A 17,874-nucleotide genomic window follows, 5' to 3' on the forward strand; every position below is an offset into this window, starting at 1 on the left:
ATGACCTTGGCATCTCAGCAGCCCAGCCGAGATGACGCTCTCAGGGATGCATTTAGTTGGAGTTCAGTGGGCTACTGTATGTGGGTGCAGTCTCCTCTGTGAGGAGTTAGGTGTCATTTGGGTGGTTTCAGTTTGGACTCTGGAGTTACCCCGTGCAGCCTGGGGCGTGGAGGAGCCAGTCCAGAGGACAGGGGCCATTGTCCACTGTACCTGTTTACCTCAAGGCCCCTGGGTAGAGTCGGGCTCCGGAAAGGAGAGGGAAGGGGGAACAATGAAGGTGCAGCTGGGTCCGGGCAGGGAGCGTCCTGTCTCTTGGGGACATGAGGGAATGTCATGGAGGGATGGACCAGGAATGGAGGTGTCTCCAAGGGGAGGATTCTCCAAGAGTTTTGAGCTGAAACACCCACCACACTTGCTGACAGTTAATTCCAGCGAAGTCAAGATGGTCTGTCTTGGCCAAATCAGACACAGGGTTGCAGGGGACACTGCAAGGGACTCAAAGCAGAGGAGGTGTCAGAAGTGATGAGCGGGTGTTTTGGGGAGCAGGGACTCTGCCTTGGGGTGGTGGTGCCAGGTTACAGATGCCACCTGCTGTCCTGACTGCTACCCTGGGAGGCCTTTCTGAATCCTGCTCCACATAAACCCCTGTGAGTCTTCCTGGGCTGACTGCTGACTGCAGGGAGTCTCGGTTTTTAGAACATGGATAACAGTTGGCAGTTTCCCCTCGGGGGAAATACTCCCCAGTGAAACGCACCCATTATGAGTTTGGAGTTGGATAACAGGGCTGAGCTGAAGGGTGTGAAGGTAAAGTGAGGTGGGTGAGGTCGGGTTGCCTTCCTAAGTGATTGTTATGTTTTAGACGCATCATTTCTAATATTTCACTGGGTCATTTGTGATGTTTTTTAGAGGAGTGTTTGGTTTCACTTTGACCTTCTAAGTGTGATAAGAGATGGATGGCCTGGTCCCTCCATTATCATCAGCTGTCCCTGACTGGTCACCCATCTGCTGTCTGGCAGTGTTAGCGGTTCTTAGATCACAATAAATTGAAGTGGTATTATTTTTTAATTTTTTAAAAGATTTTTAACATTTATTTTTAGAGAGAGAGAAAGGAAAGAAGAAAGAGAGGGAGGGAAACATTGATGCAAGAAAGAAACATCCATCAGTTGCCTCTTGTACACGCCATGACCAGGGACAGAACCTGCAACCCAGGCATGTGCCCTGACCAAGAATCGACCTGGTGACCTTTCACTTTGCAGGGTGATGCCCAACCAACTGAGCCACACCGGTCAGGGCAAATTGACTATATTTTAAATGAGACAACCTATAAGAGTTAACCCTAAGGAAATACGGAATTCCGATTATTGTGCAGATTAGAACTTCATTCATTCATTCCAATGTGTCTAAGTGGGAATGTTTTGAGAGCTGGTCTTTTAAAAAAAAAATCCTCACCCTAAGTATATTTACTGATTTTAGAGAGAAGAAGGGGTTGGGGGGAAAGGAGAGAAAAACATGGATCACTTCCTCCTGCATGTGCCCAACCGGGGATTGAACCCACAACTTAGCTATGGGCCCTGACCAGGAATTGAACCCGCAACCCTTTGTGTACGGGACAACGCTCCAACCAACTGAGCCACTCAACCAAGTCAAGAGCCAGCCTTTTTAATATAAACACAGAGGGTCGTGGGAAGACATGAGACCTGAAAATGGGATTCATCTATCATCAGAAGTGTGAGAAGCTCACCACTGTCCTGGGCTTCTGAACCTGTTGGGTGAGCTTTCTTTTCATAGTTTGCCCCTGTCTAGGAATGTTGGCTAAAATCAGCTACTTTGCTTTTTTAATGTGTTTTGCTAGTGATACTATTGCCTTTGTTCTGTGAAGCACCTGTGAAGGGCTCACCACAATCCAGTCCAGAGGTTCGTTCCCTGAGAGAAAAACGCTGCCTTGATGCCATTTCATGTGTTAGGATTCTTTGCTTCTCACCTTGTTGACAAAGTTGTTCTTAGATTCTCAAGTGTTATCAGTAGGGTTTCAAGCTTTCAAAGCTGTGTTTGCTTTGTTTCTTTTCCTTTTCCACAGTGGTATTAATTCCTTTCTTTGTCTTTAGTGCAGTTGTATCCTGTAACAACTGGCTGATTAAATTCCTTGGGAGGTTTTTATAAGTTCCTTTCCCGTACTGGGCTATGATGCCCGCTGGGCGCCAAGCCCTTTCATGATACTTAGAAAAGCTCTCTGTGTTCAGTGTGGGTCGTGGTCATGTTTAATGTTACAACCTAGACTATAAATATAGTCAAATTCTCTTACTATTCTAAATATGTTCGTTGCCATTCCTCTAAAGCCATTGTAACGGCATGAACGAGAGACAGGAGGGGAGCATAAACGCAAGTACTGTGGTGCCTGAGTTGAGTTTCCCGGATGTGGGAGGACCCCAGAACAGCACTAGGAAGCCTCAGGCCTTGGGTGCTTCTGCTGTCCCCCTTGTTGTTCATCCTCCTAAAAATGAGTGGCTCAGGAATTAGTCAAAACAACAGATTAATAAAAAATAAAATTTCCTAGCAACATAAAAATAGTTTAGCCTACTTTACTTTTACAAACCATGCTTAGTGCTTTCTGGGGTGGGTTAAGGTTCTTCCAGTGGAAGGTGCACCAAGCCGGAGATCAGCAAGATGAAAGGAGTCCCACGCGGATGGAGATTATGCACATGGGTGAGATAAAATGGGAGGTACGTGATTGTTGGAATACTAATGTAATGAAATAGGATTTAGAAACGTGTTTTCTGTTAACATCAAATTCTAATAACAGTAACATTTAGGTACCTAAAAATATTTTTTTTCTAGGACCCATAAATTTCAGGCACTCAGTTGGTCCTAGACGGAAGTTTTGTTTTTCGCTGCGAGAGAAGATTTATCAAAGGTTTAAACAAGAGCCAGAGGGCAAAGAAGGCTTTGTTGAGAATACACATGGCAGACTAAATTTCTGGGCTCTCTTTGTCCTCCTCGCCCTACCTGGTCTCCCACAGCAGGAGTAGGTGCTGGACTTGTGGATCTCAAGGAAGGATAAGGAGCAGAAGTTGCACAAAACACAGGTGTGTGGTTTAATTAAAGATGATGAAGGGGATCCTAACGTTCCTGCTGGCCAGGTTAGGAAAAGAACAAACAAAAGCAAAGGCATACGGTTTTGACTAGAAGAGGTAAATGATCTGTGTTTGCAGTCGGCCTAGGACCCACCGATCAGCAGCACTGTCTGGGAGCCCTGTCTGCAGTGGGGTGCTCCACGTCTGTGCTCCCCGACAGTGGCCACCCTGTGGGAGGTCACAACCCCAGAGAGTCAGTGGTAAAAACAACTCAGATCATGGTAGAGATACAAAATTAATATGTAAACATCATTAATAACGTTCATATACACAACTAATAATCAGAAGATACGGATGAGGCAGCCTTATTTACGATAATAACGATAAAGATAATGGACTTAGTGATAAGCATAATAAGGACTATTCAAAACTTAAGCAAAGAAAATTGTACAGAAATTCTTCTCAAGAAAGACACAAAGATAACCTTGAGCAGAAGGAAGGATGTGCTTATTCTTGGTTAGGCTGTGGTAGCATCATTAAGATGGCAGTTTCTTTAAGTTAACTTACAGATGTAATGTGATTCCTTAAAAATACAAACACAAAAGTCATTTTTTTCTTTTGGGCTGGACGTGCTGATTACAAAATTGACAAAATAAGCAGGCGTGAATCCCTAGAGAGAACTCAGAAGTGGAGACACCTGCAGACAGTGAAGCTTGTGGTCGATAAAGTCTCTGCAGTAACGTGGCGCGATAATGGCGCATGAACACACCTGGGGAATAAGCAGGGAATTCAGAATGAGCCCAAATCAGATGGAACTCCAGTACGTGATGCAGGGGGCCCCGCAAACTGCCCAGTTAAGATGGGCTTTTAAAGAGGATTTGGGACAGTGGAATTGTACTGTAGCAGCTTTATAGTTAGATTTCCACCTTCCACCCCATATGGTCATGTGCTCCCAATGGGTCAGAGAGCTAAGTGTAAAAGACGGAACTATCCAAGTGCTGGGAAAGGCTTTTAAAAGTATAACTCAAAATTCAGGTTCAACAAAAGGAAAAGTGTTCAAATTTGACAACATTAAAAAATACTGCAACAATGGAAAACTTCCATCTGACCCCAAACGAAATAACAGAACACTGTAAGTAAAGTCAGAAGACAAAAAGATTAATTGGGAGAAAAAAAATTTTTGCAACGTATCATAAATATTTAAAAAATTGGTGGAGACCGAAATCCTGTAGCAAAACAGGCCAAGGGTATGAACAGAGAGGACGCACGCACGCACGCACACATACGCACATGGCCCTTCCCTGAGACACCGGTTCTCACGCATCGGATTGGCAGAGGCTGCAGAGCTCTTTCGAGAGCTGTCAGCACTGCACGTGCCCAGTTGGAAAGGATGCATTAGATACAGGCAGAGGGGCCTTTCCAGCTCTCAGAGCATGGAGTTTATGGTTGCTCACTCCCGAGCTCACTCGCTGTGCACTTTGAAATGGGCTATAGGACAGAATGGCAGCTCTGCCCTCCGCCCCAGCTTCTCCAAGGTCCTGGGTGCTAATCCCGTGGAGTCAGTGGCACTTGGGAACCTGTGTGCACAGTGGCAGGTGCTCTCTGAGCCCGTGGGCTCTTGCGGGCGCTCCAGGCTGCTTCTCCTTCCAAACCCCGCATCTTACCTGCGCCTGGGACTGTCGGATCGACGGGTTTCTCTTCTGCTGCCTCTTCTCTTCGGGCAGCTGGATGGTCATTATGGATCTCACACTCGGTGTCTGAGAGGAGAGGAAGTTCAGGGGAAGGGCGGTGCTCTGTTGGTGGTGGCCAGGTGGTCACGGTCGCCAGGCCGTCCACCGGCTGGTTCCGCCGACCTGCCTGCCCTTGGCAGAAGCTGAGCTGCGCACACAGTCTGGAGAGTGTTGGCCTCGCTCTGCCAAGTCTGTCTCCGGAGTGTGAGCTGAAGAAGTCAGACAGAGATGAGGAAACACACAGGCGAGGAGGTAGAGATGGCAGCCGCGTGCAGGGCCAGCTCCACGGTCAGGACTGTGCCAGAATCTTCCGTCCCGGAGCCACAGGCCTGGCCCCCAGCTGCCATATCACAGCAGACACCCTCTGCTGACAGTACGCTGTGTTCTCCGTGCCGGGGTCCTGTTAAAGGCTGGCTTGACTTGATTTACAAACTGATTTGTTATGGTTCCTTATGTGGACTTAAGAACACACGGAATTTCCTCTGCTTGAGTGGCTGGTCTACAGAGGTGGCAGTGACGTGGGGGACGGTGAAACGGCACGAGCTGGTGCTGCTGCCAGGCCTTGACAGCAGGCCCATGTTGGTCCTGCCGGTCCCACTGGGCTCCCCAGGCCTTGGTTCTCACTTGGGCCGTGGACAGCTTTGCCTTGGGCAGGTCTCAGCAGTGGGACACAAGCAGCCGTACTCAGTGAGATTGTCAGGTATAGCCAGTGCCTGGCACCCACTGGGGCCTGATGCTGCCCTGCGGGAGGTTTGCTCACTGGCTCTGGGTCCCCTTCTGCCTGGTTGCCCTGAACCCCTCTTCTGCTGGCCGGACCCATTAGGAATATTTCTGTGTAAGAGAAAGCCCATCATTGTAGTATCGGCCTGGCTGGCGAGCACCTGCCTCTCTCTCCCCGCCGCCGTGGCTCTCACACTGCCCGGTGTGTGCTCATCCTGCTGCCAGGGCGGCCCTGGACAGGGCCCTGGCACCTTGGGCCCTGGACTGCCTTGGGCCTGGTCATCTGGGCCTGTAGGGCTGTGGTACCCTGGCATGAGTAGCCCTGTCCTTTAAACGCTGTGCTGGCACAAGCCAGGCAGAGCTGATCAGAGGGTCACTCTCTTCTCGATGAGCATCTTCCCGCTCTGTGTGTGAGGCCTTCGAGCTTCATTTAATTTGGGGGGCAGCGTGGAGTCAGATCGCCTCTCAATGAGGTGGCCCTGCGAGGGAACTGCACACCTGTGCCGGTGCCCTGAGATCATAGCTCCCTCCCTGAGTTGCTTTAAGAATTAAAGTAACAGTTAAAGTGGTGCCATTAGGCACTCATGGCTGTTTACGTTGAAATGAAACAGAAGGCCATTTGCCCAGCTGTATGGCTGTAGTGGTGGCTGTGGTAGGGGACAGCCCAGGGCCAGGAAGAAGGTGGGGGTGGCAGTGGTAGAAGGCGAGAACACAGGTATTGGGCAGGGAGGCGCGGTCCCCAGGCTCCACTTCTGCCTTTCCTGTGTGTGGCATCGTTTCTCACACCTCTCTAACACTTTCTGTTATGAAATTGTGTGCGTCAGTGTAGAAAATTTAGAAAACAGACACAGGAAAAAGGGAACAGAAGCATCTCAGCAGTCAGATAATCTCTAACTCTTGGGGTGGTAACTTCACGCATGCAGCTGGCACACAGGCTGGCCTTTGAGGGCTCGTGGGTGCAGTCCCTGCCTGGGAGCTCGTTCTCTCCTTAGCCGCAGGGACTGGGCATTGCTGGTCTCCTGCTCTGGTTTAGAGCTGAGTGAGCGGGGGCAGAAAGACTGAGCAGCTTCCTGAGGTGCCACAGCTCTTGCTGGGACCAGCCAGTCACGTGGGTCTGGAGTTCACGTGTGAGTCACTGGTCTGTGCAGCTCCCACTGTGCACGTGTGTCTGCATGCAGATGTGGGCATGGGCATGCGTGCGCACGTGTGAAGACGGCACTCCTGCTCTCTGCGGGACCGGTCTCCCTGCTGGCATGGGCGCACGCTGGTGAAGAGTCAGTGGGTGAACACAGTATTTTTTTTAACCTGATGGTGCACCTTTTGGTTGTTGCCAGGCTCTCTGTGCGGACCAGTGTTTGGGGATAACGCTTAATATGCTTCAGGTGATAGAAAAGGCAACTCAAACTGGCTTATGCAAAATAGTTTATTTACTCTTAAAGTTATCTTTGGAATTCTACAATAGGTATGAAGTCGCCTGTCAGTATGTCGTTTCCAGATGTACTGGTAGCAGTTTCTCTCTCTCTCTGTTTCTGTCTTTATAGATTCTGTTTAGTGGAACACGGAGAGTAGCTGTAGATGGTTATAATTAGTTGCTTGGAAGTCAAATGTGAGCATATATTTCTATCCTGCAACCCTTTCTCTGAAAAGTTCAGACCTCTTATTTTTAAATCTTTGCTCTGTTAACTAGTGCAAGGAGAAGAGAGGCTCAAATTAGTTTGCTTTGTATTTATTTTTACTTGACCTTTTCTTTTCCAAATTTTGAGAGGAAAATGTGAGGAAAAAAAAATTTTCTTTGCATAATTTTCTTCCTTGCCAAGAAGCCACTTTTAATAGCACTCTCTGAAAGAGATGGAATTAACCTCAGGGCAGCATGGCTAGCATTTTCTGTTCATGAAACAAACTTTAAAATGTTAATCTGTTTATTCTATGAAATACCTATTAATTCCCTTTTCAGCAGTTTTGGAAAACAGTACATATTTGTCCAAGGAATGGTTGTGCTTTCCAGACAGCTCGGCTGTTCTCCAAAGCAGGGACGTGGGGCAGGGTGCTTGCACGTAGCATTTTGTCAAAGAGCCAGATGAAGCAAGAGTGGGGAGGATTTGTTTACTATTTGTTTGGTTTTTTTCCTTCAGTAACTGAACGACATACTTGTCACTGACAGGAACCTAGTTTAATTTCTAAGAGATTAAACTGCTCACCTATAGCAGTTAGAGGAATAGTTCAGGTATATGTAAGCACCTGTCCATCCCTCTGGTAAGTCTAATAGCCCAGGAGGTGCTAACATTTATTGCAACTTTAATGTTTCTAGTTATAGTTGCTATCAGGATCCATTTTCTCTGAGTAGGTAATTAAGTTTTTGCCATTACTTTAAAAGGTAATAAATAAGCCTATTAAATAAAATCTCATGGCTGGTGTTATGACGACGGATTCCTACCTTGCCTCCTTCACCACAGCAAGCTTTTGTTCTTCTGGAAGCTCCTGTGCTGGGATGTCTGTCTGCACCCAGGTTCTTGAGACACCCCTCCGCCAACAGCCCCTGGAGGGCCCAATGCTAATGCCTCTTCAGGTCCCTCCTGCTCTTACTCTTTCATCTTCCAGCTCAGCAGCAGCAACTTCTAAACATTCGTGTTTTAACCATTGCTGAGAAGGGTCACACACAGGGAAGTGCACAGAGCATCAATGTGCAGCTCAAAGCCAGCTTCTGAGGGACTTCCATCAGGTTGGGAACAGCACTGCTGTCCCCAGGCCCCCACATCGACGGGGGGTGGGGGGAGGTGGAGCGCACAGGTGTGTCCTCTGAGCTTGGGCCTGTGGTGCACCTGGGCCTCTGGGTCTGCCTGCCTGCTCCTTTTGTTTGAACTGTATATACATGCATTCTAAGAATGTGTTTTTGTATCTGTTTTCTTTTGTTCAGCATTGTATCTGTGAGGCTCCTGGTAGGGTTGGAGTTTATGTTACTGCTGCGTAATACTCCAGGTTTATTCAATCTACTGATGGATATTAGGCATTTGGGGGCAATTATGAGCAAAACCTCATGACCATTGTTACACAATTCTGGGTGAACAAATGCAGGCCTGCGCAGGCTGGGCCACAGGTGTGTGTATCTCCACGCCAGTGGGCAGTGCTAGGCCACAGCCGGCAGGTGCTCCGGGCGCCCTCAACACGGGCTCCTGTTCGCTTCCTAAGTTTTACCATTCTGTGCGTGCTCCTGCTGTTTCCCTGCAATTCCGATTTTCATTTCCCCGACTGCTAATGATCGAGCACTTCCTGTGTACACTTAGTGACCACTTGGACTTCCTCTTCGGAAGCACCTGGTAACGTGCCCAGGAAAAACCCCGGTCACCAGGGGGAAAGATGGGTAGAGGGGCAGTGCTGTCTGCCACAGCTCATGCCATACCTACATCTTTTCTTTTTTAAAAAAGCCTCTTCCACTTATAAGTTAAAGAAATTGGCTCATTTCTGAATTCTATCACGGGTGTCTTTTCTGGAGTTACCTCTTCTACTTTGTTTTTAAGAAGGCATAAATACTTCATAACCTTAATAGATGTGCGTGGCAAGTTCCCTGGAGACACGTGGAGACTCTGGGCAGCCTCTTCTCGCTCCGCCCCTCTGAGACTCCCACAGGCTCCTCTCCTCTTGCATCTGGGCGGGGACCAGGGTGTAGTGCTGGGAAGCCAGCTCTTCTCGCCCTGCTCACCCCTGTGAAGAGCTGCTCGGTAAGATCGGATTCTGTTCTAAATGCGGCCAGGTGGAAGTAAGGGGCCACGTCACGGGCGGCCCACCTGCCTCTGGGGTGATCTGCCTGGTGTGATGTGGGGAAGAGGAGGAGCCAGCGGCCTCTGCAGACCCTCTCTCTCTTCTCCAGTTCAGAGGCACAGGCTGTGTTCAAGTAGGTGACCATGCAATTTACTGCTTGAATGGGGACACCTGAGAGTGAAAGGGTCTGTGGTGAGCAATCACTGTCAGACGACATGGTACATTGGACGTCCTGGGCAGACTGGGGCATGACCCCAGTGCTAATGAAGTCTGAGAGCGTCCCCGGGAGAGTGGAGGATGAAGCGTGAGTTGTCAGGGGCCGAGTGCGTCCCCTGGGCCACAGTGCAGAGGGCCCTGCCGGAGCACGTGTGTGTCCTGTGGCACGGCTAGACGGGTCTCCCCAGGGCGTGGGAAGATGGCTGGAGTTGGAAGTAGAATGTCTAGGTATTTTCACGCCTCGTCTTTTGACTGTTTAGTTTTATTCATCTGTGAAAAACAGAATCTACTTGCCTTGCTTGAATGCCTTCCCTGGGGCGATTGAGGAGAGTAACGTGGTGATAAAACTTAAAAATATTTTGTAGAATGTTATTCACCATGCCCTTAGCTCTTGTCTGTTCTTCAGTGGGTGCTGAGAGGAGGAAGTGCCTTCAGAGCTTTGTCTCCTGAGACTGTTCTAATTCTGCCAAGGAAGTGGCCCAGGACGGTCAGGTCTGTCCAACAGTGTGCTGACTCAGGGGCCTGCCTGTAGGAGCAGCTGAATTACCCAGAGTTCTTTAATATTAGTCACTGTTTAAAGGAGCTCCTTACCATTGACAAAGTTACAGCCCAATTAGCCCTTCCTGGACGTGTGCCAAGAACATTTCCACTTTATACATTTTTCAAAGATTTCAAATTGAAAGTCACAGCTGGCTTTTACTTTTGTAAACAATCCACTGTTATGATTAGTCAGTCATATACACATATCACATAAAGGAGGATTAATAGTTAGTTAAACGTACTTTTAAACACCTGCTAAAGTACCAGAATTCTTTTTATAAATTGAGGAGAACCAGGATCTAACACGATGGTGGCATTAAGTGTTCTTTTAGTGAATGTTGGGATCAGGAGACTCCAGACAGCCAGAGGCACGTACGGCTCCTTCTTATTAGGCGTCGGCTCAGGCCTGAGAACACTCAGAGTCTTTCTTGGCTCCTGCCCTTAAAAGGCTGACAGCCTTTGGGATCAAATACGCAGATAAAGCAAGAATAACAGGAGGAAGGAAGCGTCATTTACCAGGTATGTCAGGAGGAGGACAGGAGTATCACCACTGCTGGACCCATAGCAAATCCGATCCGATGTGATACTCTTTTCCATGGATGTCATAGATAACCCCAGGATACATCTCTGGATGGCACTCATTGTATTCAGAGGCGAGGGGATGCCGCCATGCCATCTGCCTCACAGGGCAGAGGGCAGTCTGGGCTGGGCAGTGGGTGGAGAGTCCGCAGTTTGTGTTAGCAAGGTCTTCCTGGAGGAGATTGAACACGCAGATAAAATAAGAATAACAATAGGAAGGTGGAACTTGAGTCAAACATTGTGCTGAAATAAACAGTAAGACTCTTCAGGCCCTGACTGGTGTGGCTTAGTGGGTTAGGCATGGTCCTGCAAACTGAAAGGTCACTGGTTCGATTCCCGGTCAGAACACATGTCTGGATTGTAGGCCAGGTCCCCGGCTGGGACATGCAAGAGGCAACCTACTGATGTTTCTCTCACACATTGATATTTTTCTCAGTCTCTTTCTCCCTCTCTTTCCCTCTCTAAAAATAAGTAAGTAAAATCTTTAAAAAAATAAAATGACTATTAAGACCCTGACTGGCGTGGCTCAGTGAAAGGTTGCCAGTTTAATTCCTGGTCAGGGCACATGCCTGGGTTTGATCCCCCGCTGGGGATGTACAGAGGCAACCGATCGCTGTTTCTTTCCCTTACTTTGCCCCTCCTTTCCGCTCTCTAGAAATAACTAAGTAACTGGCTAACTATTCAGCATCACTTAATTCCTGTTGATTAAGAGCATATCTGGATGCTGTTGTCAGCTTAGTGATTCGGTCGTATTAACGCTGGTGTTGCTCTCCTCACCGCGTCGTTCCCATCGCCACCCCGCGCAGCCGGCATTTACTGAGCTCTTACTCGCTGCTGGGAGCTATGCGGGCTTCTTTGCCTGGATCATTGTGTTCAGTCTGCAGTGCCGCCCCGTGTGGGTGGCTCTGTTACCCCTGTTTCCAGGAGGAGGCCTCAGGCACAGTGTTCAACTCAGGGAGCTTTGTTCCTAACCCTGGGCATGCGGGTCGCAGGGTTCTGTACAGAGGTTGGTGTGCTGGCTCCCCGGGGAGTGGGTCTGTGAGCTTCTGTGAAAAACAACAAAGCACGGTGATCATCTGGAAGGTGCACTTCTCCCATATCTAAAGCTCTCTGTTAACTCATAGGCGAGCTTTGCAAAGGCCCAGGAAAGAGTTCACGTGATCCATCATCTGGGGACAAACAGTATTTGGAACATAGTTCCATTCCTTTATCCCAGAAATGCAGAAACACATGCTTTTGGATTGATCTCATCTGTTGGTGGTTAGGAGATAGAGTGAGTGATAGTTGGGGTGCTCAATGTCACGTATTAAAGCTCTGTGCACACTGGGTCCTTGTCGGGCTTTCAATAGCCAGGGTAGTTGACAGCTTTGCCATAGCTCCAGGTCATCAGCCAGTCCCTGACAGGCATGAGCTAGAGACCACGTATAGTTCACCATCAATTGCTGGTATTCTCAGGTTCCATTTACCTCTTAGTCATGTCATCATTACGGTCCTGATGTCCTGTGAGTACATTTTCTATGTGATACCCTCCACCCTATCCTGCACCTTGGGTTTTGAACCATTTACTATGTAGGTTTAATGGTTGAGACTCAAAAAAAATTTTTTTATCAGTTAAGCCCAAGAATTCTTGCAGAAGTCATATGCTTTTTCTGCTTTTGCCTGTAACGCACGTAAGGGGTTGCTCATTTGCTCAGAAAGTCCACGGTGCAGTCTGCAGTGCTGTTACGTAACACACCATGCTGTGAAGGTGAGCCACGGCCTTGTGTCTCCTCAGTCTAGGGCAAGGACATCTGCCCAACTAAACGTTAGGGACACTGACTTACCCTCCAGGGGACTTCATTTTATTCTTTTCTGCAAAGCCCGAAGCTGAGGAGATCTGTATTTGGTCGTTAAATGATCTCACCTTTATCTCCTCTTTGCATTAGGAACTGTGCGTTTTTGCTGGTGGAGACCAAACCCTTTGCGTGAGGTGGCTCCTGGGAGGAAAAGGTGAAATCTTTGAGGGGTGCTGATTGAGCTATCCTCTCCCACATCAGTCCGTGTCCCCAGGACAAGCTCCCCAGGCTTCAGCACAGGACAGCTGCTGTTGGAGCTAGTTTTACCTTACAAAGGGGATCAGTGTGGGAATGGGCCTCGTCTGAGGAGGCCTGAGGGGCACCTGGCAGGCCTGCGTCTGTGCTTTCTGGCAGGGACCTTGTCCACCGCATCTGCCCTTTGCCTCGACTCTAAGTCTTTTAAGAACTTCATCTGCTTCTCCTCCTCCTCCTCTTCCTCCTCTTCCTCCTTCCCCCTCCTCCTCCCCCTCTCCTTCCTCCTCCTTCTCCTCCTTCATATTTTATTTATTTAGTTTCAGAGATAGGGGAAGGGAAGGAGAAAGATGGGAAGAGAAACATTGATGTCTAAGAGAAACATCAATGGGTTGCCTCTCACGTGCCCCCAGCCAGGGACTTGGCCCGCAACCCAGGCATGTGCCCTGACCAGGAATTGAACCAGTGACCTTTTGGTTTGTGGATGACTCCCAGTCCACTGAACCACACCAGTCAGGGCTCAAGAACACTTTTTACATTTCTGAGTTTCTTCTAAGAGATTTTACATTTTATTCAAAAACAAAATAAGCTCAATGTGGACTATGTACACTTAACACCGATGCACAACTAGGGAGGCAGAGACACTATTGATTCCATTGCCTAACAGCATGTATTTGCCACGTTTTGTGTGCTTCCTTTGTGTCTTTTTTCTGTATGTGAGGGGGACCCCATCAAAATGGAACTTATCTACAAAAAGCTATTTATTGTTACATGTTTAACTTCAGTCACTTTAAAAGTACTCTCCATTTGATGCAGTACACCACTGAGATGCTTTTCCACTGCTCAGAAGTTTTTGAACTCGTTGATTTTGATGCCGTTTAGTGCTTCTGTAGTTTTTTGTGTCACCTCTTCCACATGGGCAAAATGTTTCTCTCTGAGGACTTTTTTTTTTTTTTTTTTTTTTATCAGGGGAACAAAAAAGTCACTCAGGGCGAGATCAGGTGGATAGGGAGGGTGAGGTCCGGGGTCAGGCTGTTTTTAGTCAAAACTGTTGAATACTCAGCATGGTGGGGGCAGGTGCACCTGTAAATCACACATCATGAAATGGGCAAATGCGCTGAAAGAGTCTTCAAAAAAAATTCACTGAAGCCGAACACAGCCTCTCACAATGACGCCAGCTGGTACACTGACACAGATGGGTTCCTAGAACACTCACCTTGTTGGGGAAGCCTATATTACAAGGGGCCCACCCTCTAGAAGATAATTCTGTTTTTTGGGGTCCCCCATATATATAACCCCACCCCACAGGCTGCTGTTTCTCTCTGCATGTCTGTAGGCCTCTCTAGGTCATTGGCAGAGATGTGGTACCAAGTAACACAGAACGATGGGCAAGTAGGAAAGCAGTTTGTATTTTAACTTTTACTGTTGAATAACATTTTAGCACAGGCTTTACAGACAATGTTTTCCGTCTGTACTCTGAGGACACCATGAGGAGCAGGCAGCATTGTTGTAGTTCCTGGGTTTCTTCCTCTGGGGTGGACAGAGGAAGCGCTCTGGAGCGCTGCTGCCAGACCTTCGTCTCTGACGAGTTCACCAGCTGCCCTTCTGAGTTTCCAGGGACCCATCTCCAGGCATGCTGGCTCATTGTTGTGACATCTGTGCTCACTTTCCAGGCCAGTTTTTTGGGCCCATGAAGTACTGTGTGTGTAGGATGCATAGGAAAACCATGGACGGGTACACACTAAGCAGTGCATGTTATATAAATGGGACTTCTGTGATATAAATGGGATTCCTCATACATACGTGGGACGTCTGGTACATGTCTGGGACTCCTGTGTCATACATGACTCTAACCTTTCATCACTCTGTGACAAACCCTTTTTGTCATATGTGAATATTGATACAGATAGCACCTCCCTCATCATAGGACTGATGCATTTTATCTTTTTCCTTTCATAGTAAAAAAATAGTTTTGTTAAAAATTCTGACTTTAGCCCTGGCAAAGTCGCTCAATTGGTTGGAGCATCGTACTATACCCCAGAAGGTTGTGGGTTCGATTCCTGGTCAAGCTAGGGCACATACCTAGCTCGCGAGTTTGATCCCCGGTTGAGGTGCGTACAGGAGGCAACTGGTGACGTCTCTCTCTCTGTCTTTCTCTCTGTCTCTCTCTCTCTCCCATCCTCTCTCTAAAATCAATAAACATAGTCTCAGGTGAGGATTTTAAAAATTCCGATTTTATATGACCAAGGTAATGTGCATAACCACCTCACTAGTTATAATGAGTGCACCTTAGTCTGCCCTGTGAGCACACTGGGTGAGGGAGCCCCTGAAAAAGTACCTGCCAGAGGTCATGCTATACATGGGGTGCAGCACAGTCAGGCTGTCAGGGAGTGCAAGTTAAGGTACAGACTGCCTCTTCTTCTCCCCTCTCCCCAGATGGAAACAGTTTTCAGTCCCTGTCTTCTCCCTCTTGGTCTTTCATTCTCTTTGTCATTGTCACCACAACTTTAGGTCACACTTCTATTTGTTAGTTCATGTGGGAACTTAAAAAACACTGCCTCTCCAGCTCTCAGTCTTTGTGAGTTGTATTTTGAGATTTATATTGACAAGGCTGAATACATTTGTAGCCTGTTTCTCATCTATCAGTAGGCTTTCTGTGCTTTTTTCCACAGCTTTAGTTTAAAAATGTTAACACACAGAAAGTAACATTTATAGTGTTATGGTAATATAAATATATTTCCCTGCAGAGCTAAGGGAGGTGACTGGAGAAGGCAGAACACATAATTCTATATCATAGCCCTTGCCCAGGAAAAGGGAACGTCCGACTGGAACCTGACAGTGTCCTTTCAGGCTTCCCTGCTACTTCCGGTTGCTCCAGCTGCCTGGTGTCTCATGTCCCAGTGTGTCTGTGTCTTGGGTTCTGTTTTGTTTTGCGGGAGCACCTCCTTAACCCACTTCTGCATGGAGTGCGTGGCTCACAGACTTGGGCTCGTCGTTCAGTGCTGAGACATGCGGGCATTGTGTCCCCATGCTTGACTGATCATTCAGCTGGGTCTAGAATTCTAGGGTCCTGTAACTGTCTCTGGGAACGCAGAGAGCATTCGCCATTATTTTCTGGAGTCCGCATTGCTAATGCGAAGTCCCATGCCAGCTTTGTCCTGTTCTCTCTCAGCGAAATCTCTCCGCTTTGTCCTCTCCCTCCTGTGGCCTCATATGTTTCTCTTCCAGGCCCAGGTGACCGTGCTGGGATCCCCCCAGACTGTCCAGAGAGTTTGTTCTCAGGTCTCAGCCTAGGAATAGAGGTCCTGTCACAGCCTCTATTCTTGGGGAAGCCCCTGCCCCCCAACATTCTGCCCTTCTGTTCCCACTACTCTTTAGGTCACCCTGATGTCATCTGCTTTGTGCTTCGACCACTTAGGCCAGTGCCCCTGTCCTATGCTCAGACCCCTTTGTAAGCTTTCAGCGCTGTTATCATTCCTTCTCTTCCAAAGATCTCCTTTCCTGCCATTCTGACAGGGTCTTGGGAAGAAAAGAAAGATGATATGATATATACTTTATTACCGTTTTCAATTAAAAGGCTTTTTAGATCACTCTTAGCCACAGGATTCTGTACCTTGAACATTGATAACCATGTGATTCTATCTTCCCAGTGAAAAAATTGCTCAACATTATTAAACAATTGGGAAGAAATTAATTGAACCCGTTCCAGCAAATTTGTCAGCAGCATATATAAAATCCTTTATAGGATTTCATTTTATAGTATGTCAAAGTGCTCCATAAACTTAAAGAGAGCTTAGGTAATTTTGTTACATGTACCTTGATAGTGTGTTGCAAGTTAGTTAAATTACACATTCTCTGAGTCAGCTCCTTGCCAATCAATTACATGTCAGTACCTCACAGAAATTTGGGGTGGTTCTGTGTATCTGTTTTGCGATGAGGTTGGAGATGATTGATGATACTGTTAAGTTTACTTATTGAAAAACTATGGTTCAAAAAAAGATGAAATTTTCATCCCTGTGAGCACAAACAGCCCATATTAAACTAGTGTCAACTGATGAAACAAAACTATCATAATTATGCAAATAAGAATGGTGGCAGCTGAAACCCACAGTAAACAAAAGCAGTCGTTGATAAGGAGCTGTCCTTTTAGAATCCGTGGACACGTGGCCTCTTCCTGCAGGCGTGCTGTGGGGCTGACTCTGCTGCCGAGCATAGAAACCACACTTCCTGGGATCGAATTAGACCTCAGTCAACTCTAGTAACACCCCAAGTTTAAGTTATGACTTCTGAATTTTAATGCCCCTTGATACTCACTTTGTAGATTACTATTGATTAGCAATAGTTGTATTGGAAAAAGAAAGGCAGTAAAATTTTATTGGTTAAGGGCCAGAGAAAGAACTGGGTTTGAGGTTAGTTTCCAGCTCCTGGGAAGGGATGACCTTGAGCTTTGCTAAACCAGCGTTTTTTGAACATCTGGTTAAAGCTATTACATTTTCACTAGAAAGATGCCCCTGAGCATATTAACATCATTTTGTATATAATCTTACTGTTTCCATGGACTCCGTGACCCCTGGATGAACACCTGCTCTGGGTTCAGCGGGGAGGCAGGTGTTTCTCTCCTTGTGGCTCCCACCCGGTGGTCGTCCCATGTGGGGAAACAGACTCAGGAAGGTGGCACAGGCTAGGGGTCCCCCCCTCGCCTCATCCTTTGGCTCTACACATGGTAACTTCATGGTAGGCATACTAGAATCTTCTGAGGACACCGTCCCAGGCCGCCTGCACACTGCATCTTCTGAGCTCCATTGCTTTTCCTCCCTGCAAAGGGATGGAAGGTATGCTTGGTCTTTATTTTCATGATTGGCAAGACATTTGTTCTCATTTCATCAGCTTCTTTATTTTTCCCCTCTGTTTTCAGTTATTTTCTGAAGGCTGAATGTATTTTTGTAGGAAGAGTGTTAGGTTCATTGTACAAATGGAAATTTAGGGAAAAGACCATCTTGAATTCTTGAGGAGTCTAAGTTCAAGCACTCTTGAGTGGAAATGTCACTGTCGATACAGCACATTGATTTATTTCCAAATATTCAGCCAACTGTGCATTCTCGGTATGTACATATTTAGCTTGGCTGTGATGTACTCTCTTTTATCTATGACTAGATTTAAATTTTTATGTCTCTGCTTATAAGAGAAGTTGACCACTAATTTTTAATTCTTGTAACATCGTTGACAGGTTTATTC

At 47.3% G+C, this 17,874-nt stretch overlaps 1 protein-coding gene across 6 annotated transcripts in view; it reads left to right on the forward strand.

The window, feature by feature from the left end:
- Window positions 1-17,874, forward strand: part of ADARB1 (adenosine deaminase RNA specific B1) — a 108,943-nt gene that overhangs the window by 25,379 nt on the left and 65,690 nt on the right. The window contains exon 1 of one of the 6 annotated variants that reach the window (XM_090272171.1): window positions 9,207-9,237. The exons of 4 other annotated variants lie outside the window; for them this stretch is intronic. The gene's annotated coding sequence lies outside the window, so the exon portion shown is untranslated. One more of the 6 variants, XM_090272170.1, reaches the window with a different exon arrangement.

The sequence above is a fragment of the Furipterus horrens genome, unplaced genomic scaffold, assembly GCF_987537825.1.
Source record: "Furipterus horrens unplaced genomic scaffold, mFurHor1.1.pri manual_scaffold_1, whole genome shotgun sequence".
Lineage (NCBI taxonomy): Eukaryota > Metazoa > Chordata > Mammalia > Chiroptera > Furipteridae > Furipterus > Furipterus horrens.